Here is a 26,478-nt window from a genome sequence, read left to right as displayed (position 1 = left end):
TATGCTAAATGTTGATGACAGATTGTAATCCAACCAAAAAAGCAAGCAAATCTGCCAACAGTAAATCAAGTTTTAGAACTTCCTTAGTATGGCATTTAATACAATAAAAATTGAAAAAGTACACACATACACAATAAGTGGTTCCTATAAAAAACTGACCAGGAATGGAAACTCACCCTCCACAAGTAGGTGAAATATAAATAAATAAATAAATAAATAATAACCGGAAGACCTGAACACACATAAACCTCACAGCTCAGGGAAACAGGAATTCAAACGGCTCACACACACCATCTCATTTGTCACACCATCTACAAAAAAATAAACCCAACACAGGTCAAAGACTTCACCATGAGATCGGAAATGGTCTAGTTCCTAGAACAAAACACAAATAGTATTACTGTGTGCACTTTGACATCAGTCTAAGCGAGATTTTATTTGGATCTCTCTCCTAAGGCAAGGAAAACAAAACCCAAAATAAACCCATGGGACTCCATCCACCTGAGAAGCTGTGGCAACATGAGGAAAACCATCTATGAAACACAAAGGTAGTCTGCTGAGCAGGAGAGGAGAATTGCAAAAGAAATATCCGAAAAAGTGTTCATATCCAAAATAGATCAAGAATACATAATTCAACTTCCAAAAAGAACACATAATCTGATAGAAAAAATAGGCAGGAGAAACGAATAAACTATTTTTGTTTTCATAAAAGACATACAGATGGCCAATGGGCACATGAAAAGATGCTCAATATCAGTCATCATTGGGGAGATGCACATTAAAACCATAGTGAGATATCACATCACACTTGACAGAATGATTATCCTACAAAACACAACAAATAATGGGCTTGGTGGGTGAAGAAGTGGAAAAAAGAGGCACACTTGTGCACCTCTGACTGGAACGTCCATTGATACAGTCACTATGGAAAACATTAGGTCCTTTAAAACACTCAAATGAAAAAACCTCACAATCCAGCAAGTCTACTTCTGGATATTTTTTCAAAGAAAACAAAAACATAAAAAGATATAGGCACCCATATATTCACAGCAGACTTTTTGACAATAACCCAGATATAAAATCCACCTAAGAGTCCATGGGTAGATGAATGGATAAAGAAAAAAAGGAAGCTCATGACTATAGAATTCTGCCTCCAGAGCTCCCTTACAGAAGAGGTATCAATTATTCCTTTTAGTTCTTATCAAGGAAACCAAGATTATGTGAGTCCAAGTACCTGCCAGTCTCTAATTTTCGTCCAATTTCGTAGCAAATAATTAGACAAGGTTAAAATAAAAAGTCAAAACTGTTTTCAGAAATGCCATTGGCACATTTACCTAGATGCTAATAACCTTCCAAACTCTCAATTATTCTGTACATAAACAATATATATCTAGATATTTGGATAAAATCAAGCACCAACTTTCTAAATGATCACAACTAGATATTTGACACAATTATACACAATCTTCAATTTGCAGGGTAGTTCAGGACCATAAAATGTGAAACCTTAAGTTGAAAAAATAATCTTGTTAATAAATGAGAAAAGTACAATTGTTCAATGACACTCAAAGATTTGGTCAAAATATTAAACACCCTTACTTGCAATTAAAAAATGTATAAAATACCAAAATATGAAAAATATTTATTATACTGTAACTGAAGACATTAAAATTAAAGCATTCTATTAATTTTTTAAATCATGCTAATTGTGGTTTGAACACAACTTGCCTTATTTGCATGACATCATTTTTATATCTTGATGGACAGTAATATTCCTTTCAAAGATCAGATAAGCTTCCAACATCTTAGCTTTTGTACATTCGATGTCCTGAAAAATCTCTCAGAGTTCCTTGAATGGGTAAGTTTTCACGAGAATCACTTCCCTGAGATATCTTCAGCCTGTCCATGTTGTTGAGTTCTTCTGCACTCAGTTCCATTGGCAGCACAACTACATTTTTGCCCATGGTGGCAGTGTTTTCATATTTATGCTCAGCTGTCTCCTAACCACATACAAGTTTACTTCCAATATCATCATTTCTGTTTCTTTGCTGAAATTTTGTCTTTCTTGGGCAATTATTTCTTTTTATTTCCCATTGATGGGGGAGACAAAGTGGCAACACAAGTACACCTGGAAAATAGATGCATACTAAGCAATCACCAACAGGCTCTGAAAGAGGATTGGTCACCGTTCATGATGCACATTTGTTCTTTACGTACTTACTGCAGACTGAAAAGGCAGCAGCAAACTTTCAACTTCATACAGTTACAGTTTTGACAGGTGCACAGGGCGACAGGGACAAATGGTTGAATCCAGATTCATTAAGGCTGGAATTTTTGTAATACCTTCACCAGTAATTTGGAGTGCTTTGCTGAACAGCCACATTTTCAGAATAAAGTATGCCCTTGTGAGAATTGCAAATCAATGTGGCCGATCTTGTGTCCAACAATAGTCTCAGTTCCCACTATGGGATTTAGGAGATTCCAGATTAATTGTGCCCCCTAAAGGCTAAAAAAAGAAAAGAAAAGAAAAGAAACAAAGAAAGAAAGAAAAAACACACAAATTTTAGCCCTCAAATTATTTCCACAAGCAATTTTGTATAAAAAAAAATATAGCTTATCATCAACTCTAATTAACCAATGAGGAGACTTGACAACAGAAAGATCAGAAGAAACAGCCAATACTAGAACCACACAAGCAATGGTTCAGATGATTGAATTACTAGGTAAAAATTACTACCTGAGATTCCAGAACCTGGTTAAACACTTATGTGAAATGGACGGAATATCAGTGTTATCCCCCTCCAGATTCTTATGTTGAAGCCCTAATCCTCAGGGTGATGGTGTTTGGAAGCAGAATCTTTGAGAGGCAATTAGGTATAGATCTTGCTATGAGAATGGAGCCTCCGTGAGAAAATTAGTGAGGTAGAGAAAGAAATGGAAGAGCTGAGCGCTCTCATTCCCTCTCTGCCATGTGAGGAAAGAGCGAGAATATGACTGTCAATGAACCAGGAAGCAGCTCTCACTGGGAACTGAATCTGTAGCATCTTTAACTTGGACTTCCAGCCTCCAGAATTATGAAAATAAATGTTTCCTGCTTAAAACAATCAGTCTAAAATATTCTGTTATAACAACAAGAATGGACAAATTAAACTTATGGAACAGTTTAGGCCTGATACCAAGTAATTACAAAGGATGTTGCCTAACAGGCCACTTGGGGGAAGCTGCTCTCCCACCAGATGACCTGTTTTGGACACACTGCAGTCTCTGAAGGGAGTTATAGTCAAGGATTCAGGCATCTATGCTCATGCATGCTCTTCTCATATTTTTATCCCAAGCCCTGACACCTCCATTCATAGGTCTCTTTCTCTGTGGCCTTGCACAGAGATCTCTCTCAGGCATTTCTCCTGAGGCCTCCTTATGAGGGAGGAAAAAGGAAATCTTAAAGACTTTGTTTTGCTGATTCTGACTCAATACCTCGTAATTTTTCATTCCTAGCCCTTTTGCTTCAGCCTCTCACTTAGCCTACTGTCTAATAAACTGCTGTGATATTTTGTCTGGGGCCTCCCTCCACACTGAGATGAACCTCATATCTGTGCTGATCCACATGAACCTCAAGTGTGCTACTCTGTGGGGGAAAATAAAATTGAGGGAGTTGGTGTTTTCCCCAGTTCTGTACTATTGATTACATATTGCAGTATGTGATTAAAGGATTAACGCTCATTTTTGGCTTCTTGTTTTAGTTGGCTATTCTGACACCTGGCAGTACAATTCTCTCACCCAGCTCAGTTGATCTCCTGATACTAACTTGATGCAAGTATATTTAGTAGATTTGGGGAAATAAAAAGCAAGTTTAAATATTTTGGCAAAGAAGTGGAACATATCGTTAAAATAATAAATAATTTTTTTGAAAAAGTAAACAAATTTTTAAAAACATGAGAAGTAAATAACATCAAGATGTCAATGGATGTGTTTGAAAATGCACATCTTAAAGACAAATAACCAAAAACTTACTGAGCAGAATAAATAGTAGAAGAGAAATTCAGAATAAAGCCTGTAGAGGCAAAAAGAGAGTCATCCAGTGAGAGAAAATGAGAGACCATTAAAATACAATTTAAAAAACTCTAAAATGGATTTGATTAGAATCACAGAAGTTAAAGAGGGAAATGGACAGAAGCAATACTTGAATTGAAATGAGCTAAGACCTTTAAGAGAGAAGCCAAGATAGTGGAATGGAAGTGATGCAGAAAAAATGAATGTGGGCTATGAGGTGGGCCATGTCCCATGTCTCAGTTGATCCCTTAGAATGTTCCCCACTGCGTGTGGGTCTTTGGCATCACATAGGAAATTGACTCGTGTGAGTCACAGTTCAGGAAATGTAGATTTATTTAAAGAGATACGTACTGCATAGAGTGTAGGCTGTTTCAGAAGGCAAAAGAAAGGCTAGGAGGTTTTGGGGTTAGGTGCTCAGGTTAAAGTAAATGTAGACACACACCCTAAAGACAGAGTGTGGACCATTTTGAAAGAGAGAGGTGGCCACATGGCATGGTGTTGCCAGATTTCATGGGCTTCTTAGCTTCACATGCCTACAAGTGTGAGGACTATTCCATATACACTGGGGAAGGGGCTGGGAATCCCATGAATTGGGACACTGCCCACTGTTTGACATTGTGTGGTTAGTCTTGAGACTGTCATGGCACCTACGAGTATGTTATTTACAATGAGCATATAGTGAAGCTCAAAGTCTAATAGAGGTTATGCTTCCTGCCATCGTAATCATCAAGGCCTACAGGGAGTTGAATCCTCCACAGTTTTGGGGTTAATTGCTGTCATTATTTGAATGGCTGTGCACTGCCCCCTTTCCTCCTGTCTCAGAAGGACTGTCTTAGCTGACCTTCTCCCAAGAAAACACCAAGAGAGACATCCATGGACCCACCAAATTACCCAGAACACTTGCTTAACTTTGACAGAACATCACCTTTTTCAACTGACAAAATTCATCACAAATCTGGTAAAAGTAAATGAAAAAAAGAAAGAATAAAAAGGAAATTAGTGCAGTACCAGTCCCTAGGGGAGGAAACACCAAAGAAGGACTATTGCTCCTATGCTGAGTCTCCCCAAACCCAGTGGAGATGTCAGTAGTACAGAGGGGAACCTCCAAAGCTCAGATTTGTATAGAACAGCCAATGACCCACAGAACTAAGTGAAACAGGCACAAAGGGTCCATATGACCTTCAGCTCTAGATGTGAACTGGCAGGGGTGTGATGGGACAGGCTGCCCAAGCAGGCAGAGGACTGGGGCCTATTGTACAGAGGCAAATTCAGGGGACTGGAGTGTACTCTGCTCTGTGGCTGGGAGAGAATATAGAACAGAACAGCCTGAATTCCCTGTAAAATAAAATTTAAACAAAAAGCAAGCTAACTGCTGTGTATTGGGTAGAGGGGTGCTGTAGCCTTTGTCTCTGCAGACTCATGGCACCATTGCAGGCTCTTTCTCAGGAGAAGACAGGTGGCGCTCAGCCACAGCCACTATAATTGCCAGTTCTCACCTCCCAGGCACAGGGTGGGTTGAAACCTGAAACTGTACCCAGGGCCTCTGCAATCTTATAGAAAAGACTGAGATTTATTTACAGCTCTAGGCAAAGGGGACCATTCTGCTCCAGTGCATTTGTGGACTCATACCGGTAAGACAACTGAGCAAGGAGCAGGATTTTGCCACACATCTGGGGCATAAGGACTAGTGTGGCCATTTTCTGGTAGTCTGTCTACTGGAAATGTACTTGGCTCTGGGAATGGCACTGGCAGGGGCGCTATTGGCCCACATATCATGCTTGGATGCAGTAGTGAAAGCGGCCCAGAATGGGGCTGCGACCTGAGGGCTTGATCGAAGGGCCTCTGTCACAACACAGTGGAGATTGAGTTCACAAAGCAGTGTGAGGACAAGAGCCATGACAATGATAGAACAAAAGGAGGACCTGCTCGATAGAACGAGCAGGCTCTGACCACCACAACCAAAGCTACAACCTTAACCAAAGCCAAAAGTCACAAAAGGAATACTTGGTAAACAACCATGCTTAAAGTAGGCCTCACATCAAAATTATTAAAATCACACAGCCTATGTGGAACTACATTCTTCTATTTTTTATTTTTTGTTCTTTTTTAATTTTCATTTTTTATATTCTTTAGGATTTTCAGTTCTTAAACTCATAAAATTTTATTTTCTTTTTTTAAATTGTTTTCTTTATTTTTAATTTGCTTCTCAGTTTTATTTTTTGCTTAGTTCTATCATTTATAGTATTCTGTTTTTAAATATTTTTCCTTTTATATTTTAAATTGTCTTACTTTTATTTTTTCATTATAATTTTTTATTTTAATTTGTCTTTTAAATTTTTCCTCTTTTTAAACTTTATATTTTTTAATTAAAAAGAAGTTAGTGGTTTTGTTTTGTTTACTGGTTTTTGTTTTCTGTTTGTTTATTTTTAGTTTAGATTGGCATCCTCTTTATAAATAAATAAATCCCTTCAGGACCACAATACATAACTGATATTCCCTAATCCATATTGCCAAAGAGGTATAAGTAAAATTAAGAAGCAGAGGAACCACTCCCAATTAAAAGAACAACAGAAATCCCCTGAAAGAATGATCAATGAAATAGACCTTGACAGTCTACTAGATCATGATTTCAAAAGGGATTGATCAATGCACTGAAGGAACTAACATAGATTGTGAGTAGAGACAGAGAATACTTCAAATAGAAAATTGAAACAATAAAGACGAGCCAATTAAAAACAAAAAATTCAATGACAGAGATAAAAGCTAGGCTACAGGCTGTCAAAAGTCAATTAGACAATGCAGAGGAATGGATAAATGGCTTAGAGGACAGGATAACAGAAGTCACCCAATGAAAACAGCAGACATAAAGACAAATAAAAACCAATGAAAACAATGTAAGGATCCTATGGAATTATAAAAACCATGCCAACATATGCCATAATAGGTGTCCTAGAAGGAGAAGGATTGATGGAGACTGAAAAGGTATCTGAAGAAAACATGAATGAAAATTTCCAAAACCTAAAGAAGGAATCAGATTTCCAAGTACAAGAAGCACAGAGTGTCCCAAACAAGAAGTACGCAAAACAGACCCACAGCAAGACATATTATAATCAGGATAGCCAGGGTTAAGGATAAAGTAATCATTCTAAAGGAAGCAAGAGAAAGAAAAAAAAAGAGAGAAGGGAACCCCCATAAGGCTTTCAGCTGATTTCTCTGCACAAACACTGATGTCCAGAAGGGAGTGGCAAGATAAATTCAAAGTTTTGGATGAGGGAAAGCTGCAACCTAAGATACACTATTTAGCAAGATTATAATTTAGACTAGAAGGAGAGGTAAAGAAATTCACAGACTTTCAAAAACTAAAAGAATTCAGTAAAACTAAACCTAGGCTAAAACAAGTATTGAAAGGTCTTCTCTAAACAGGAAAGAAGCAGGATGCTATAGAAAGAAGAAAACCATAACTGGAAAGGTGATAACCACAATGAGTTACAACACAATAAACATGAAGATATAAAAGAGACCATCAGAATCATTAAGGATGGGAGAGAGTGGAAAGAAAATATAGATTTCTCTCTCTCTCTTTTTTTCTTTTTGAATGGACTTAGACCTATATGACTATCAGTTTAAAGTAAACAGATAGAGTAATAGGTTAATGTACTTAAAAAAGAGTAACCACAAGTCAAAAGCTTACAATAGAGTCACAAAAACCAAACAGAAATCAAAATAATACAAAGGAAAATTACCAAACCACAAAAAGAAAAAGAAAATGATAGGAACAAAAAGGAAATACAAAATCAAATGGAAAACTTAGTTCAAAATGGTGATAAACACACATCAATCAATAATTATCATAAATGCCAATGGAATAAGTGCTCAGATCAAGAGACATAGAGTGGCATACTGGATAATGAAACAAGAACCTATAATATGCTGCATACCAGAGACTCACTTTAGGGAGAATAACACACAGAGATTGAAAGTGAGAGGATAGAAAAAGATATTTTATGCAAATGGAAATGGTAAGAAAGCAAGAGTAGCAATACTGGTAGCAGACAAAATAAACTTTAAAACAAAGGCCATAAAGAAAGATAAAGGACACTATTTAATGATTAAAGGAACAATATAATATGAAGATATTACACTCATTAACATATATGCACTCAAATAGAAGCACCTAAATACATAATGCAAATACTAACAGATTTTAAAAGAGAGAAACTGATGGGGGCCAAATCATTGTAAGAGAAATTAACAACCATTAACATCATTGGACAGAACTTCAAGACATAAAACTAATAAAGCAGCAGAGATATTGAATGATACAATAGAACCATTGGACTTAGTTGGTATTTTCAGAACACTACATCAGCCCAAAATTGAATATACATTCTTTCCAAGTGCACATAAAACATTTTCTAGGATAGATTATGTTCTCTTGCACAAAAGAAGCCTCAACAAATTTAAGAGGATTGAAATTATTTCAATTATCTTTTTCTAACCACAATGCCATGTAACTAGAAATCAACCACAGAAAAACAAAGGAGAAAAAAACTGACAGCATGGAGATTAAACCACATGCTTCTAAAAGGCCAATGGGTCAATGGAAAACTCAAAGAAGAAACTAAAAAATAAGACAGACAACAATGAAAACACAACAATATTAGATCTATGGCATGCAGCCAAAGCACACCTAAGAGGGAAGTTCATAGCAATACAGGATTTCCTTAAAAAATAACAATATCAAATAAGCAACCTAACGTCCCATCTAAAACCTTAGAAAAAGAAGAGTAAACAAAACCAAAAGTCAGTAGAAGGAAGGGAACATTAATGATCAGGGAGGAAATAAATAAAATAGTGCTTTAAAGGAAAACAATGGAAAAGATCAATCAAACCAAGAGCTGTTTTTTTGAAAGAGAAAACAGAATTGATAAACATCTGGCGAGGCTCACCAACAAGAAAATGGAGAGAACACAAACAAAAAAAGAAAGGAAAATGGAGAAATTACAACCAATACTACAGAAATATAAAATATCATAAAAGAATACTATGAACAACTATATGGGGAAAAAATGGATAACATTGAAGAAATGGACAAGTTTCTGAAGTCACTGAGTCCACCAAGACTGAATCAAGAAGAAATTGACTATTTGACTCAAATTAGAATTAACAATAAAATAAAAAAAAAAAACTCCCTGCAAACAAAAGTCCAGGACAAAATGGCATCACTGAAAAATTCCACCAAACATAAAAGAGGAACTCATACAGATCCTTCTCAAACTCTTCTAAAAGATTTAAAAGGAGAAAGTAATCCCAAACTCATTCTATGCAGCCACCATCACCCTGATAACATAACCAAAGGCACTACCAAGAAAGAAAATTAAAGGCCAATATCACTGATGAAAATTGATGCAAAAATCCTCAACAAAATATTAGCAAACAGAATCCAACAGCATATTAAAAAATTCATACACCATTATTAAGTTCGAGTCATCCCAGGAACACAAGGATGGTTCAACATATGCAAATCAATCAATGTGATAAAACACACCCACAGAAGAAAGGACAAAACCACATGATCATTTCAATAGATGCAGAAAAAGCACTTTATATAATTCAAATCCAATTTATGATTAAAAAAAACCCTTACTAAAGTGGGTATAGAGGGAACATTTATCAATGTAATAAAAGCTATATATGACAAATCTACAGCAGCATACTACTCCATGGAGAAAAACTGAAAGCCTTTCCTCAGAAATCTGAGACAAGACAAAGTTGTCTACTCTCACTTCTATCCAACATAGTCTTTGAAGCCCTAGCCACAGCAATCAGGCAAGAAAAAGAAATAAAAAGCATCCAAATCTGAAAAGTATATGCAGATGACATGATACTCTATATAGAAAACCCTAAAAGCTCCACACAAAAGCTACTAGAGTTAATAAAGTATTTGGTAAGGTAGCAGGATACTAGATTAATGTACAGAGATCAGTTGCATTTATTTACATTAATAATGACTCAACAGGAAAAGACAGTAAAAGAAAAAAAAAAACCTCTTAAAATTGCATAGAAAACAATACAATGCTTAGGAATAAATCTGACCAAGGAGGTGAAATACTTATACATGAAAAACTATAAAACATTAAATAAGAAAATTAAAGAAGATTTAAAAGAATTGAAACATATCCTATGCTCTTGGAATGTAAAATCAATATCATTAAAATGACCATGCTTCCTAATGCAATCTACAGATTTAATGTCATCTTTATAGAATTACTCAGGACATTTTTACAGAATGACCAATCCAGAGATTTATATAGAATAACAAAAGAACCAGGATTGTCAAAGCATTATTGAAGAAAAAGAACGAAGCTGGAGGAATAACCCTCCCAGATTTCAGACAACATTACACAGCTACCAAAATCAAAACAGCATGTTATTGACATAAAAGCAGACATATGGTTTAATGGAACAGGATGAAGAGCTCAGAAATAAATCCACTGACCTATGGTTAATTAATCTTTGACAATGGGGGAAAGAGTATACAATCGAGAAAAGAGAGTCTCTTCAATAGATGGTGTTGATAAAATTGGATAGCAGCATGTAAATCAATGAAATTAGAATCCCTCACTCCATACACAAAAATAAACTCACAAAGGCTTAAAGGCTGAAATTCAGGACAAGATACAATAAATATTCTAGAAGGAAACATAGGAAAAGCATTCTCTGACATGAATTTTAGCCACATTTTCCTAGAGCAGTCCACCCAGATAATGGCAATAAAAGCAAAAATAAACAAATGGGGCCTAATTAAACATAAGCTTTTGCACAACAAAGGAAACTATAAGCAAAACAAAAGGACAACCTATGGAATGGGTGAAAATATTTGCAAATGATTTGACTGACAATGCCTTTATTTACATAATGTAAAAACAGTTCATACAGGAGAGGCCAAGATGGTGGAGTAGTAGGACTCTCATAGCTCACCCTCTACCACAGATACACCAGGACTCACATCCACGGACCCACTAAGACAACCAGAGCACCTGCAGAACTCCGACAGAACAGCGTCCTCTTCAAAAGACAAAGACGCCAAAAAACTGGTAGAAGAAAGGAAAACAAGAAAGACAAAAAGGCAAAACAATGCGGGAACGGTTCGCGGGGGGGGGGGGGGGAGCGACAAAGGAGGACTGGCACTCGTTTGCTAGGTCTCTCCTCTCCAATGGAAACGCCAGCAGGACAGAGGGGGAGCCTCTGAGGCTCGGATCTATACAAAGCAACACTTGACCGACAGAACCAAGTTAAATAGGCACAGAGGGTCCTGCAACACCCAGCCCCGCCCGAGACCCGAGCCAGGATTGGGGGGCCGGGAAAGACTGCCCGAGCCGGGCGGAGGATGGGGACGGCTGCACTGAGGCAGCCCCGGGGGTACTGCAGGGTGCTGTGCAACGTGGATGAGTGGGTGCACAGGGCAGAACAACCTGGGCCCTCCATAAAACAGAAGAGCTGATGTGCCCTGGGGGAAAGTGTTCATGCCCCCATCTCTGAAAACCCATGGAAGGTTTTTGGTGATGAGAGGCGGGGCTCGGGCTCGGCCCCCATATCCTCCAGCGGTTGTCAAACAGGTGGGGGTGGAGGCGAAACCTGAATCCGCACCTGGGGGCTCAGCAGCCTTAAAGGCCAGACAGTGACTTGTTTGCAGCCCGAGTCAGATAGGATCATCCTACCCTGGTGCCTCACAAAGTTCGTGCCACCAGAACAAACAAGCAGCTGAGTTTGGGCATGGAGCAGGGGTGGGGTTGTTCCGTGGTCTTCTGCTGTCTGTCTGCCAACCACGTATCCAGGGTGCAGTGCGCGGAGCCTCGGAGCTGCAGAGCGACCACCGGATGGAGACAGTGGGTGGCCCCCTGCCTTTCCTGCAGGAACGCTGTGCTGAGAGGGGGCACGATCTGCTTGCTGACAGGCACTAGAAGCAGCACAGACGAGGGCACCAATGGAGGGCCTCTGGAAACAGCAAGCAGAGCTCTCGAAACAAGGCGAAGACACAAAAACTTCTTATTAAGACCACATAGTTTCCAGGAGAACACCCCTGCCCCTCACTTTTTGTTAAACCTGTTTTTACGTGTCGTATTTTCTATTACCTTTTTAATTTTTACTTTTTCAACAATTATTTATCCTCCAAGTTTTAATCCCTTTAAAATTTTTTTAAAATAATACTATTATTTTAAAAAGTCCATGTCATTTCATTTTTCTCTCTCTTGGATTTGATCTCCTGTTGTTGATTACACACGGGTTTCAAATACATTTTTTCCTCTTTTCTCTTATTTTAAAACTTTTTAAGAGACGTCTCTACCCGATTGCTATTCTGCTTCAACTTACTCTTCAATTATTCATTATACACCCTTTTCAAACCTTTTGTTCTCCCCCTTTTCAAAATTCTCTATTTATCATATTTTTATCCATTATATTTTACTACCTTTTTAATTCCTACTTTCTAAACAATTGCATATGCTTCTAGTTTTTATTTCTTTTAAATTTTTCTATTAAAGTATTTATATTATTATTTTTTAAAAAATCCACCTGATTACATTTTCAATTCTTTTGGGTTTGATCTCCTGTTATTGATTATAAATAGGATTGAAATTTAATTTTTTGATTTTATTTCTTTCTGTTAAGGGTTTTTGAAAAGATGTCTCAACTCGAATGCTAGTCTGATTCAAATTACTCTTCTATAATTGACTATACACCGTTACAAAACCATTTATTCCTTTCTTCTCTTAAAATTTCTTCTTCATTTTGTCTTTTTTATCTGGTCTAATTTCTATTAACTTTTTAATTTCTACTTTCTAAACAATTGTATATGCTTCTAGTTTTAATTCATTTTAAATTTTCTTTTAAAAGAGTTATACTATTATTATTTAAAACACAATCAACCAGATTTCATTTTCATTTCTTTTGGTTTTCATCTCCTGTTATTGATTATAAATAGGTTTCAAATATCGATTATGGATCTCTTTCCTTTTTTTTTTTAAGGTTTTTAAAAAAGAGTCTCAACTCAAATGCTAGTCTGATTCAAATTGCACTTCTATAATTGATTATAAACTGTTTTCAAACGTTTTTTCTTCCCTTTTATAAAATTCTCCTTCTCTCACTCTCACTTTAAGTTTTATTCCTACATAGGCATTAGATAGATAAATAAATAAACTACTTTGAGGCCCACAATAGATAACTGATACTCCATAAGCCACAGTGACACAGAGGTATGAACAAGGTGAAGCAGAGAAACCATTCCCAATTAAAAGAACAAGAGAAATCCCCTGAAACAATGATCAATGAAACAGACATTGATAGCCTACTAGATGAAGATTTCAAAAAAGGGGTGAACAATGTATTGAAGGAAGTAACAGAGATAGTGTTTAGATATATAAAATATGTCAAAAATGAAATTAAAACTATATAGAAGAGCCAAGTATAATTGGTAAACTCATTGGCTGAGATGAGAACAGATCTAAAGGCTGTGCAAAGCAGACAAGATAATGCAGAGGAACGAATCAGTAACCTAGAAGACAGGACAACCAAAAGCACTCATTCAGAACAACTGCAAGATAAACAAACAAACAAATAACAAATGAAAGCAACATACAGGACATATGGGATAATATAAATTGTGCAAATCTTCGCATAATAGCGGTCCCAGAAGGGGAAGAAAGATCAAAGGGGATTGAAAAGGTTTTTGAAGAAATCATGAGTGAAAACTTCCCAAACTTAAAGAAGGAATCAGATATCCAAGTACAGGAGGCTCAGAGGGTCCCAAACAGGAAGAACCTAAACAGACACACACAAACACATATCATAATCAAGATGGCCAGAGTCAAGGATAAAGAAATGATCCTAAAGGCATCAAGAGAAAAGCAAACGGTGAGTTACAAGGGAACCCCCATAAGGCTCTCAGCTGATTTCTGTACACAAACACTACAGGCCAGAAGGGAATGTCAAGATATATTCAAAGTCCTGAATGAAAATAGATGCTGCCTAGAATAATTCATCCAGCAAGGCTATCCTTTAGGATAGAAGGAGAAATAAAATATTTCACAGACAAGAAAAATCTACAAGAGTTTAACAACACTGAACCCATGATAAAAGAAATATTGAAAGGGCTATTCTACATAGAAAAGGAGCAGAATGCTACAGAAATGAGAAACTCACAAATGGAAAGGTGATAACTCATGAATTACAAATAAAACAAACATGAAATTGTAAAAGAAGACATCAAAAACATTAGAGGCTGGGAGAGGGAATCAAGAAAATATAGAATATTTTCTTACTTTTTTAAAAAATATTTCTTTTTAGTAGGATGGGTTCGAGATAAATTAATGGGCTAACAGACTTACAGAAAAGGGTAACCACAAGTCAAAAACTTACAAAGGAGTAACAAAAACTAAATCAAATCCATGATAATACAAAGGAAAATTACCAAACCACAAAAGAAACAAGAAAGGAACAAAGAGGAAATACAAATACAAGTGCAAAGATAAGTTCAAAATGGCAATAAACACACATCTATCATAAATTATTGTAAGTGTTAATAGACTAAATGCTCCAGTCAAAAGACATAGAGTGGAAGACTGGCTTATAAAGCAAGAACCTTCAATATGCTGCATACAAGAGACACACTGTAGGGAGAAGGACACATATAGATTGAGAGTGAAAGAATGGAAAATGGAAAAGCCAAAAAAAAAGGTTTTGCAGTAGTGATTTCAGACAAAATAGACTTTAAAACAAAGGCCATAAAGAAAGATAAGAAAGGACATTTTACAATGATTAGAAGAGTAATACAAAATGAGTATATTACATTCATTAAGATACAGGCAACCTATATAGTAGTACCTAAATACATGAAACAATTACTAAAACAGATAAAGGGGGTTATTGATGGGAATACAATCATAGTTGGAGATTTTAACACCACATTAACATCACTAGGCGGATCGTCCAGACAGAAAATAAATAAGGCAACAGAGAAACTAAATAATACAATAGAATAGTTACATTTGTTGGATATTTCCAGAGCATTACAACCCGCAAAAATAGGATATGCATTCTTTACAAGTGTACATGGAACGTTTTCTAGGATTGATCATGTATTTGGGCACAAAAGAATCCTCAACAATTTTAAGAAGATAGAAATTATCTCAAGCATCTTTACTGACCACATGGCCATGAAACTAGATACCAACAACATAGAAACAAATGAGAACAAAAGGAAAGCATGGAGATTAAACAATATGCTATTAAAACACCAATGGGTCAATGAGGAAAGCAAGGCTGAAATTAAAAAATACCTTGAGACAAATGACAATGAAAGCACAACCACACAAAATTTATGGGACACAGCAATGGCAGTGCTAAGAGGGAAGTTTATAGTGATAGAAGCCTACCTCAAAAAAGGAAAACCATCCCAAATAAACAATTTAACCCACCAGCTAAAGGAACTAGAAAAAGAAGAACAAAAAGTCCCAAAAGACAGCAGAAGGAAGGAAATTATAAAGACCAGGGAGGAAATAAATAAAATAGAGACTAAAAAACATAGAAAAATCAATCAAACCAAAAGCTGGTTTTTTGAAAAAGCAAATAAAATCGACAAATGTCTAATCAAACTCACAAAGAAGAAAGAAGAGAGAGCACAAATTACCAAAATAAGAAAGGAAAATGGAGAAATTACAACAATAAAATAGAAATACAGAATATCCTACCAGAATATTATGAAAATCTATATGGAACCAAACTGTATAACCTAGAGGAGATGGACAAGTTTCTGGAAACATACTGTCCACCAAGACTGAATCAAGAAGAAACTGATGACTTGAACAAACCAATCACTACAAATGAAATCGAAATATCAATAAAAATCCTGCCTACAAATAAAAGTCCAGGACCGCACGGCTTCACCAGGGAATTCTACCAAACATACAAAGAAGAATTCATACCAGTCCTTCTTAAAGTCTTCCAGAAGTTTGAAAAGGAGGGAATACTCCCAAACTCATTCTATGAAGCCACCATCACCCTGATACCAAAACCAGGAAAACACACTACCCAAAAAGAGAATTATAGGCCAATATCACTGATGAACATAGATGCCAAAATCGTCACCAAAATATTTGTGAATAGATTCTAACAACACATAAAAAATGTATATATCATGATCAAGTGGGGTTCATCCCAGGGACACAAGGGTGGTTCAACATACACAAGTCAATCAATGGAATATATCACATCAACAAGAGAAATGACAGAAACCACATGATCACCTCAATTCATGCAGAAAAAGCATTTGATAAAATTCAACACCCATTTATTATAAAAACTCGCACCAAAGTGGGTACACAGGGAACATATCTCAACATCATAAAAGCCACACATAACAAACCTGCAGCCAGCCTAGTAGCCAAAAGAGAAAAACCCAAAAGCTTCCCACTAAAATGTGGAATAAGATAAGGATGCCCACTATTACCACTCCTATTCAACATAGCCTAGGAAGTCCTAGCCACAGCAATCAGGCAAGAGAGAGAACTCAAAGGGATCCAAATTGGAAAAGAAGAGGTAAAAGTGTCACCATATGCTCATGACATGTTACTATATATAGAACACCATAAAAGGTGCACACAAAAACTACTAGAACTGATCGAAGAGTTCAGCAAGGTAGCAGGTTACAAGATTAACGTTCAAAAGTCAGTTGCATTTCTTTACACTAACAATGAATCAACAGAAAAAGAAAATAAAGGAACAATCCCCTTTATAATAGCACCAAAAGAAATAAAATTCCTAGGAATAAATCTAAACAAGGAGGGGAAAGAATTATACACAGAAAACTATAAACAATTGATGAAAGAAATTAAAGAAGACTTTAAAAAGTGGAGATATCCCATGTTCTCGGATTGGAAGAATCAATATTGTTAAAATGGTCACACTGCCGAAGGCGATCTACAAATTTAATGCAATCCCTATCAAATTACCGAGGACATATTTCACAGAACTAGAACCAATCATACTAAAATACATATGGAACCATCAAAGACCTAGAATTGCCAAAGCATTACTAAAGAGAAAGAAAGAGGCTGGAGGGGTAACTCTCCCAGACTTCAGACGATGCGATAAAGCCATAGTCATCAAGACAGCATGGTATTGGTACAAAAACAGACATATAGAAGAATGGAACAGAATAGAGAGCCCAGAAATGAACCCACAAACTTTTGGTCAACTAATCTTTGACAAAGGAGGCAAAACTCTGTAATGGAAAAAAGACAGTCTCTTCAGCAAATGGTGTTGGGAAAAATGGACAGCAGCCCATGAAGCAATAAAGCAAGAACGCTCTCTTACACCACACAGAAAAATCAACTGAAAATGGATCAAAGACTTAAACAAAAGACAAGACATAATAAGCCTCCTAGAAGAAAATATAGGCAAAACATTATCTGACATACATCTCAAAATTGTTCTCCTAGAACAGTCTACTCAAGCAATAGAAATAAAAGCAAGAATTAGCAAATGGGACCTAATGAAACTTACAAAGGTTCTTTACAGCTAAGGAAACCATAAGTAAAACAAAAGACAACCTACGGAATGGGAGAAAATTTTTGCAAATGAAACGAACAAAGGTTTGATCTCCAGAATATATAAGCAGCTCAGATGGCTTAATAAGAAAAAAATTAAAAACCCAGTACAAAAATGTGCAAAAGACCTAAAGAGGCAATTCTCCAAGGAAGAAACACAAATGATCAATAGGCACATGAAAAAATGTTCAATATCACTAATTCTCAGAGAAATGCAAATCAAAACTACAATGAGGTATTACTTCACACCAGCCAGAATGGCCATCATTCAAAAGTCCACAAATGACAAATGCTGGAGAGTCTGTTGAGAAAAGGGAACCCTCCTTCACTGCTGGTGGGAATGAAGTTTAGTGCATCCACTGAAGAATATAGTATGGAGATTCCTCAAAAGACTAGGAATAGACTTACCATATGACCCAGTAATCCCACTCCTGGGCATATATCTTGTAGGTAACCTACTTGAAAATGACACCTGCACATCAATGTTCATAGCAGCACTATTTACTATAGCTAAGACATGGAAACAGCCTAAATATCCATCAATGGATGACTGGATAAAGAAGAGCTGGTGTATTTTTACAATGGAATACTCCTCAGCCATAAAAACAGACAACATAACGCTGTTTGTAGAAACGTGGATGCTCCTAGAGAATGTCATTCTAAGTGTAGAAAGCCAGAAAGAGAAAGAAAAATACCATATGACATCACTCATATGTGGAATCTGAAAACAAACAAAAAAACAAAAGAGAAATACAAAACAGAAATAGAGTCACAGACATACAATAGAAACTTGGGATAGCCAAGGAGGCGGGGGTTGGGAAGACATAGACTGGGATTTTAAAATTGTAGAATAGATAAACAAGATTATACTTCATAGCACAGGGAAATATATACAAGATCTTATGGTAGCTCACAGAGGAAAAAAATGTGGCAATGAATAAATATGTGTTCATGTATAACTGAAAAATTGTGCTCTACACTGGTATGACAGAACATTTTAAAATGATTATGAATCAATTCAAAAAGTTAAAAAAAGAAATTATTTTTATATTTTTTGCCTTTATGCCAATCCAAGTATCTCAATAGGATTTATTTAAATAGACTATATTTTCCCATGCCTGTGCAATGCCATCTGTGCCCCAAAGGTAATATTCAGGAGCACATGGTGTATTTTTTTCTTTTCCTTTTTTCTTTAGTATTAGTTATTATTTTTCTCTTTACATGGTGTATTTTTATATTGTGTTTTATTCCACAAGTGTATTTGTTCATTCTTGCATGAAGACCATAATATTTTGATTATTGTAGTTTTATTATGAGACTTATTAAGCTAGCTGATGTCCTGCTACCTTATTCTTTTCCAAGTGTGTCTTGAATAGTCTTCATTTTCTGAATATCCATAAACATAATATAATTCACTTGACATATTCCCCTAAAACACTGGAATTGAATTACACATCAGTCTGTGGAGAATTGTCATATTACATTTGTTTTTCAATGCATGAACTTCATATGTTTATCCATTTGTTCATCTATTCTTTAATTTCTCTTAGCAAAATTTCATAATTTTCTATATACAAGTATTGCATTTTTTAAAAGTTTTCTCTTGATATTTTGTATTTTTGATGCTTTTGAAATTAAATTGTTAAAATTATCTTTCTCCTTCTTCATGGTATATAGAAATAAAATTTATTGGATATGAAGACCTTCAATCAAGCATCTTTAATAAAAACCTGATTTGTTAATTCTCAACTTTTATCTTTAGTTTCTTTTTGAATTTTCTATATAACAATTTTGTCATCTGTAGATGTTAGTATCATTATTTCTGGGTTTTAAATCTTACAATTTTTTTACATATAGATATATATATGAATGCAGAATTTTCTCTGCATTATATAAGACCTCCAGTCTATCACTGAATAGTAATAACAGTGACAGTAAGCAATATTTTTGCCAATCAACAGTGGGAAAATATTCTCCAATTCATTATTAAATGTAGTGTTTTTTGACATATGTAATTATAGCTTCTTCCAAGAGAGATCAAGAACCCCATGTACCTCCTGCTGACTTCCAGGTTATTGTGTTTTTAAGTTATATATATATATATATATGCAATGAACTAGTATATATACAATTTATGTAAATAAATATATATTATAAATTATATTAAGCATATCACATATAGTCATTTCTTTATATATTTTTATTTATTTGGTGCTATCCACAGATTTCTTAGTTTTGTTATTTCTACTTTGTTTCTGCTTCTCTTTCTTGTTATCCAGGATTTTCCCCTTTTAAAATAAATATTCTTCATTATTATTCTTTAGTTTGATATGTTAATGAAAAGCCTGTTTTTGTGTTCCTATAAAAGTTTTCATTTTCTCTTTTTTTTCTCAAGCAATATTTCCTATGCAATCATCATTATATCCTTTCAGCACATCAAAGCTGTGATACATGTGTGAAATTAGATACCAACTTAATTTTTTCTTCTTTGATGCAATCTTTTTTCTTTGTTTCTGCTTTGTATCCCTTCCTGATGATTTTCAGGTTGTTTCTTTGTCTATTTTCCCCTTTATTTTGTATGATTTTATTATAATTAGTGTACAAGGGTAATTCTTTCTGTTGTTGTTTCTCTTATGTTTGTAATCAAATGAGCTTATTGAGCCTGTGTAGTATTCATTTGTCAATTTTAAAGGTCTTTTTTTTTTTATTGAAGTACAGACAATTACAATGTGCCAATTTCTGGTGTACAGCATGATGTCCCAGTCTTGCTTATACATAAATATATTCACTTTAGTATTTTTCTTCCTTCGAGGGTTATTACAATATATTGAGCATAGATCCCTGTGTTATACGAAAGAAACTTTTTAAAAAATTTATTTTTACATATAGTGGCTAACATCTGTGAATATCAAATGACCAAATTTATTCCCTCCTTCACCCTTTCCCTACAACCAAAAATTTGTTTACTAAGTCGGAGAGTCTGTTTCTGTTTTGTAGATGAGCTAATGGTGTTTTCTTTTTTCCTTTTTTTTTAAAATCCCACATATTTGTGATATCATATGGTATTTTTCTTTCTCTTTCTGGCTTACTTCACTTAGAATGGCAATCTATAGGTGCATCCATGTTGCAGCAAATGGTATTATTTTATTCTTTTCTATGCCTGAGTAATATTCCATTGTATAAATATACCATGACTTCTTTATCCATTCTTCTGTTGATGGACATTTAGGTTGCTTCAATGCCTTAGCAATTGTATACAGTGCTGCTATGAATATTAGGGTGCATGTATCTTTCTCCATTAGAGTTCCCTCCAGATATATTCCCAGAAGTAGTGTTGTTTTTAGTTTTCTGAGAAATCTCCATACTTTTTTCCATCATGGTGAAACCAAACTACATTCCAAACACTAATATATGAGGGTTCTTTTTCTCCACATTCTCTCCAGCATTTCTCATTTGTGGACTTCTGAATGATGGCTATTCTGACTGCTGTGAGGTGATACATCATTGTAGTTTTGATTTGCATTTTTTGACATTTAGGAATATTGAACAATTTCCATACATCTATTGGCCATTCATATGTCTTCATACAGGAAAAGCTTGCTTAGGAATTTTGACCATATTTGGATTGGGTTGTATTTGCTTTTGTTGTTAAAATGTACGAACTGTTTTTTGTAAACATTTTTTATTGATTTATATTCAGTTTATAATGTGTCAAATTCCACTGTAGAGCACAATTTTTCACTTATACATGAAAATATAAATATTCATTGTCACATCTTTTCCTCTGTGAGCTACCATAAGATCTTGTATATATCTCCCTGTGCTATACAGTATAATCTTGTTTATCTATTCTACAATTTTGAAATCCCATCTATCCCTTCCCACTCTCCATCGCCTTGGCAATCACAAGTTTGCATTCTATGTCTATGAGTCTATTTCTGTTTTGTAGTTATGCTTTGTTTGTTATTATTTATTTATTTATTTTTACTTTCCACATATGAGTGATCTCATATGGTATTTTCTTACTCTTTCTGGCTTACTTCACTTAGAATGACATTCTCCAGGACCATCCATGTTGATGCAAATGGCATTATGTTGTTGGTTTTTATGATGGAGTAGTATTCATTGTATAAATATACCACCAATCCTTTATCCAGTCATCTGTCGATGGACATTTAGGCTGTCTCCATGTCTTGGCTATTGTAAATAGTGCTGATATGAACATTGGGGTGCAGGTGTCATCCTGAAGTAGGCTTCTGTCTGGATATATGTCCAGGAGTGAGATTCCGTGGTCATATGGTAAGTCTATTCCTAGTGTTTTGAAGAATCTCCATACTATATTCCACAGTGTCTGCACCAAACTGCATTCCCACCAGCAGTGTAGGAGGGTTCCCCTTTCTCCACAGCTTCTCCAGCATTTGTCACTTGTGGATTTTTGATTGATGGCCATTCTGCCTGGTGTTAGTTGATACCTCATTATAGTTTTGATTTGCATTTCTCTGATAATTAGTGATATTGATCATTTTTTCATGTTCCTATCGATCATTTGTATGTCTTCCTTGGAAAATTGCTTGTTTCGTTCTTTCACCTATTTTTGGTTTGGGCTGTTTCATTGTTTCTTATTAAGTCGTCTGAGCTGCTTATATATTCTAGGGATCAAGCCTTTGTCGGTTTCACTTGCAAAAATTTTCTCCTATTCTGTAGGTTGTCTTTTTGTTTTACTTATGGTTTCCTTTGCTGTAAAGAAGCTTGTAAGTTTCAATAGGTCCCCTTTTTTACTCTTGCTTTTATTTCTATTGCTTTAGTACACTGTTCTCAAGAACATTTTGAGATGTATGTCAGGTAATGTTTTGCCTATATTTTCTTCTACGAGGTTTATTTTACCTTGTTTTGTGTTAAGTCTTTCATCCATTTTGACTTGATTTTTGTGTATGGTATAAGGGAGTGTTCTAGCATCAATGCTTTACATGCTGCTGTCCAGTATTCCCAACACCATTTGCTGAAGAGACTGTCTTTATTCCATTGTATATTCTTGCCTCCTTTGTCGAAGATGAGTTGACCAAAAGTTTTTGGGTTCATTTCTGGGCTCTCTATTCTGTTCCATTGGTCTATATGTCTGTTTTTGTACCAATACCATGCTGTCTTGATGACTGTAGCTCTGTAGTATCGCCTGAAGTCTGGGAGAGTTATTCCTCCAGCCTCTTCCTTTCTCTTCAGTAATGCTTTGGCATTTCTAGGTCTTTCATTGTTCCATATAAATTTGATTATGATTTGTTCTAGTTCTGTGAAATATGTCTTGGGTAATTGGATAGGGGTTGCATTAAATCTGTAGATTGCCTTGGGCAGTGTGACCATTTTAACAATATTGATTCTTCCAATACAGGAGCATGGGATATCTTTCCATTTTCTAAAGTCTTCTTTGATTGCTTTCATCAATGGCTTATAGATTTGTGTACAATTCTTTCACCTCCTTGTTTAGATTTATTCCCAGATATTCTATAAATTTGGGTGCTATTTTAAAGGAGATTGTTTCTTTACTTTCATTTTCTTTTCATTCATTAGTGTAAAGAAATACAACTGATTTTTGAACGTTATTCTTCTAACCTGCTACCTTGCTGGATTCTTTGAACAGCTCTAGTAGTTTTTGTGTGCACCTATTATGGTTTTCTATATATAGAAACTTGTCATCAGCATATACTGACTCTTTTACCTCTTCTTTTCCAATTTGGATGCTTTTGATTTCTCTCTGTTGCCTGATTGCTGTGGCTAAGACTTCCAAGTATATGTTGAAAAGGAGTGGTGATAGTGGGCACCCTTTTCTTCTCCCAGCTTTCAGTGGTAAGGTTTTGAGTTTTTCACCATTGAGTAGTATGCTAGCTGTAGGTTTGCCATATATAGCCTTTCTAAATGCTCCAGTCAAAAGACATAGAGTGGAAGACTGGACAATAAAGCAAGAACCTACAATATGAAGCATACCTAGACCCACATTAGGGAGAAGGACACAGATAGATTGAGAGAGAAAGGATGGAAAAGAATAGTCTATGCAAATGGAAAAGCCAAAAAGGCAGTTGTAGCAGTACTGATTTCAGACAAAATAGACTTTAAAACAAAGGCCATAAAGAAAGATAAAGAAAGACATTTTATAATGGTTAGAAGAGTAAAACAAGGTGAGGATATTACACTTGTTATTATATATACACCAAATATAGGAGCACCTAAATACATAAAATAATTACTAAAACAGATAAAGGGGGATATTGATGGAAATACAATCATTTTTGGAGATTTTAACACCGTATTAACATCACTAGGCAGATCTTCCAGACTGAAAATAAATAAGGCAAAACAGAAATTAAATTATACAACAGAAATATTAGATGTGGTGGAAATTTTCAGAGCATTACACTCCCCAAAATAGGATATGCATTCTTTACAAGTTTACATGGAACATTTTCTAGGATTGATCATGTACTTGGGCACAAAAGAAACCTCAAAAATTTTAAGAATATAGAAATTATCTCAAGCATCTTTACTGACCACAAGGCCATGAGGCTAGATATCAACAACAGAGAAACAAAGGAGAACAAAAGGAAACCATGGAGATTAAACAATATGCTATTAAAAAACCAACGGGTCAATGAGGAAATCAAAGCTGAAATAAAGAAATACCTTGAGACAAATGACAATGACAGCACAACCACACAAAATTTATGGGACACAGCAAAAGCAGTGCTAAGAGGGAAGTTTATAGAGAAACAGGCCTTCCTCAAAAAAGAACAATCTCAAATAAACAATTTAACCACCAGCTGAAAGAACTAGAAAAAGAAGAACAAAAAGACCCAAAAGGCAGCAGAAGGAAGAAAATTATAAAGATCAGGGAGGAAATAAATCAAATAGAGATTAAAAAAACAGAAAAATCAAACCAAAAGCTGTTTTTTTGGAAAAATAAATAAAATCGACAAACCTCTGACCAAACTCAAAAAGAAGAAAGAAGAGAGAGCACAAATTACCAAAATAAAAACGGAAAATGGAGAAATTACAACAAATTAAATAGAAATATAAAATATCATATGAGAATATCATGAAAAATTCTATGGAAACATAGTGGATAACCTAGAGGGGATAGACGAGTTTCTGGAAACATACTGTCCACCTAGAGTGAATCAAGAAGAAACTGACCACTTGAACAAACTGATCACTACAAATGAAATCGAAATAGGAATAAAAAACCTCCCTACAAATAAAAGTCTAGGACCGGATGGCTTCACTGTTGAATTCTACCAAATACAAAGAAGAATTCATACCACTACTTCTTAAAGTCTTCCAGAAGATTGAAAAGGAGTGAATACTCCCAAACTCATTCTATGAAGCCACCATCACCATTACACCAAAGCCAGGCAAAGACACTACAAAAGAAGAGAATTATAGGTCAATATCACTGATGAACGTAGATGCCAATATCCTCACCAAAATATTTGTGAATAGAATCCAACAGCACATAAAAAACATTATACAACATAACCGATTGAGGTTCATCCCAGGGACACAAGGGTGGTTCAACATATGCAAATCAATCAATGGAATACATCACAGCAACAAGAGAAAGGACAAAAACCTCATGATCATCTCAATAGAAGCAGAAAAATCATTTGATAAAACTCAACACCCATTTATGATAAAAACTCTCACCAAAGTGGATATGGAGGGAACATATCGCAACATAATCAAAGCTATACACAAATTATTCATTTACTAACAACTGAAAAAACAGATAAATGAATGGAATAGAATATGCCCAAACATGCAAATATATGTAAGATTTTAGAACTTGTTACTGATGACATTTCATATAAGAAGGAAAACATAAATTATTCATAAACTGTGGAGAATTACTCTATTTAGAGAAAAGTAGCTAAATTTTATCTCACAAAAATAAGTTTCAGATGGAGTATAGATTATAAATTTGATATTTACAAAGTGAGAAAAGTAGCAGAGGAAAACACAAATTCCTATTTTTGCATTTTATTATGCTGACAAAGACATTCCTAAGAAAGTCTTCAAAAACAAGAATTCTGGATGTTGAATAACAACATAAAAAATCAAAACCATATGTAGATTAGAAAATAAAATTAGCAAAATAAAAGACTTCATTTTAAAATCTTTCCAGTGGATTTGTATCAAACAAAAGAAATCTTCATTTTTACTGAGAAGTCTTGAAATCAACAACCAAAAAAAAAAAAAACCCCGCTCTAAATTGAAATTGGGCAAAGTGCCTTTTTTCATATCTGTAAATGACCAATGGTCACAGGGGAAAATATTTAGCATCTCTGGTCAGAAAAAGAATTTAAGTTAAAAGAGAAATGAAATAACATTTTCCTTCACAAAATTTGTGAAGATGAAGAGCAGTGGTAAATAGACTGCTGTGTGTGAAGATGAAGAGCAGTGGTACTTACACTGCTCTGTACTGAACTGTTTGGAAACACAGCACACTCATGAGAGATTGTTTTTTAAAGATACCTAGTGACAGGAAGAGAGAGAAGCAAGATGGCAGAATAGAATGATGCTTGTAGCTCACTCTCTCCCACAAATACACGAAAACTCACATCTATGGACCTAATCAGCCAACCAGAGCACCTGCTGAACTCCCACAGAAAGTCGCACTCTTCAAAAGACAAGGACACCAAATTCTGGTAGGAGAAAAGGGAAAAAGAAAAAGAAAAAGCAAAACAGTGTGGGACCAGTCCCGCAGGGAGGGAGCAGCAAAAGAGGAATAGCGCTCGTTCACTGGGTCTCCCCCTCTCCAACGGAGAGGCCAACTGGATGG

This window comes from Camelus bactrianus, chromosome 17, assembly GCF_048773025.1.
Source record: "Camelus bactrianus isolate YW-2024 breed Bactrian camel chromosome 17, ASM4877302v1, whole genome shotgun sequence".
NCBI classification, from domain to species: domain Eukaryota; kingdom Metazoa; phylum Chordata; class Mammalia; order Artiodactyla; family Camelidae; genus Camelus; species Camelus bactrianus.
Note: the sequence above shows the minus strand (reverse complement) of the source record.